Genomic DNA, 2,525 nt, shown 5'->3' on the forward strand with positions numbered 1-2,525 from the left:
ATACACAGAAGAGAGAAGACAAGGGATAATTTAAAAATACGTTATTATGAAAACATTTCAACTGGTTTCATAGGTCTCATCTATGGATTAGAAGAAGGAATGGTACAAGGCCATGGCTTTTCCAAGGATTACATTTCCAAATGTGAGTACTTTACAGTATACTTTGAAGCATGAGTATTTTAGAGTTCATAATATAGGGAAGTAAATGATCCCTTATTGTGCAATTATTTGTTATTGTCATAATTTTAGCCTAGGTAGAATGGATTGTCCTCTGTGATTCATATATTAATATTAATTAAATAGTCATGTTAATATTTATTATTAACTATTTATCTCTCAAACTTTTATTAGCGAAACAGAATTATAACGAAAACATTTTAGTATTATTAATGAGGTCTAAGTTCGTTGAATATTTACCATCCCAATTTAGCTCCTCTGCAGTGGTGAGATAATACCTTGCCTACTTGGGCAGAATAAGTGAATTAAACCTAGAGTCAAGGGAATCTGAAACAATATGAGAGATGTCATTGTGGAAAAATGGGAGCACAGGGAAGCGTTAAGTAGTGATAAGTTGTGGCCATGTAATAATTAGATGAGATGGCTTTTCGTCCTACTGCCCGTGCCTCCCGCAGCCAACAAGGCGGCTGTCCGTGTGTCCTGCGGCGCAGCCGCTTCGTACCGGCTCTTTCTTGGGGTAGGGTTAGCTTTGCCCGGGGACAGGGCCTCTGGAAAGCCGCGGCTGCTAAGCTGCAGAGAAGTCCCGGATGCCAGATATCAAGGCTAAGACACACCACAGTTGTAACAACAAGGAAAAATGTTGCAGCCTTAAGACTTGAAACTTATACAGTGGATTTTACTAAAAAGCAGATTGAAGAATTCAACATAGGAAAGAGACACTTAGCCAACATGATGGGAGAAGATCCAGAAACTTTTACCCAAGAGGATATTGATAGAGCGATTGCTTACCTTTTTCCCCGTGGTTTGTCTGATAAGTGAGCCCGACCAATAATGAAGCATCCTGAAGAGATTTTTCCAAAACAAAGAGCAATCCAGTGGGGAGAAGATGGCCGCCCATTTCATTTTCTCTTTTATACTAGCAGACAGTCATATTATTCATTAACGCAGGGAGCATACGGAAAGCTACCAGATGTAGAAAACCGTCAAGACCAGCTGAGAGCCAAAGGTCTGTTTTCAGAAAAAACTAAAGCCATAAAGCCAAAGACCCGATTGGCAGCAGATGGCTGATTAAGAAGGAACTGGGGGCTTCCGTGGTGGCGCAGTGGTTGAGAGTACACCTGCCGATGCAGGCGACACGGGTTCGTGCCCCGGTCTGGGAAGATCCCACATGCCGCGGAGCAGCTGGGCCCGTGAGCCATGGCCGCTGAGCCTGCGTGTCCGGAGCCTGTGCTCCGCAACGGAAGAGGCCACAGCAGTGAGAGGCCCGCGTACCGCAAAAAAAAAAAAAAAAAGACGAAAAAGAAGGAACTGGAAGAAACGTTAGTGGAAAAACTGTCAGGTCAAGATTACGCACAGTTCATTCGGCTGCTGGAAAAGTTATTGGCGTTGCCGTCTGACGCGGCTGAAGAAGAATTTGTGAGCAGGCTCCTTAGGAGTGTAACCGTTCAATTGAAAAAACCGCTGATTGAGCCTTTGCAGTACGACGAGAAGGGTATGGCTTTCAGCACAGGCCAAGGTAACAGAAAGACTGCAAAGGCGGACGTGGCTGTTTATGACCATGGAAGTGGGAGGATAGAAGTAAATGGGGTCGACTACCTGCTCTACTTTCCGGTGACTCAGGACAGAGAACAGCCGACGTGCCCTTTCCACTTCCTCAGCCGGCTTGGAGAACACCACATGACCAGCACGGCGCCGGGGTGGGGCGGGGCAGGCGCAGGCGCAGGCGCAGGCCATCCGCTTGCAGACTGCGAGAGCCTTGTGCAGCTTTGTCACCGAGGAAGAGGTCGAGTGGATGCGCCAAGCGGGACTGCTTACTGCTGATCCCCGTGTCAGAGAGCGGAAGAAGCCAGGCCAGGAGGGAGCCCCCAGGAAGTTCACCTGGAAGAAGCGCTGAGTGTTCTGGGTGGGAAAGGAGAGGGACGCTGTTCACCTGGCATGTGGCAGACGCGCAGGAGAGAGTTGCTGGCCGGGGTGAAGCGGCACCATCAGACGTTGGAGTTGTGACATGATTTATTCTAAAATGCAATGTCGTAAAGGTTACCTTCTAAAAATAATTATTTAAAACTGTTTAGCTTTGTTCTGCTGCTTTACTTTTAAAACTTTTTCAGAAGAGAGACCTGAAAGGAGCATTCAGCAAAATCCAATCAAGAGACCGCCTTTTGCGGACGGAAAGGCCCAGCCCCACAGATCTGACCCACCAGAGCCACACTGCTAACTTAATGACGGACTTGGACTCACTCCCCCTAACTCTGTCGTTTTCCCAGATAGCAGTTGTTACAACATATTTTTCAAAACTGAGGGATGAGAGTGCTTGTTGAGAAGAATGAAGTCCGTGGAGTGTCTTTGTC

The 2,525-nt window shown here is 46.7% G+C and overlaps 1 pseudogene across 1 annotated transcript; it reads left to right on the forward strand.

Moving 5' to 3' along the window:
- Positions 1 to 592: 592 nt before the first annotated feature.
- On the forward strand, positions 593 to 2,071 carry LOC307060448 (small ribosomal subunit protein uS9m-like; annotated as a pseudogene). The gene is made up of 2 exons: positions 593 to 1,253; positions 1,483 to 2,071. The product of its transcript is annotated as a small ribosomal subunit protein uS9m-like (transcript).
- The last annotated feature ends 454 nt before the right edge of the window (positions 2,072 to 2,525 follow it).

This window comes from Hyperoodon ampullatus (assembly GCF_949752795.1).
Source record: "Hyperoodon ampullatus genome assembly, chromosome: 11".
Taxonomy (NCBI): domain Eukaryota; kingdom Metazoa; phylum Chordata; class Mammalia; order Artiodactyla; family Ziphiidae; genus Hyperoodon; species Hyperoodon ampullatus.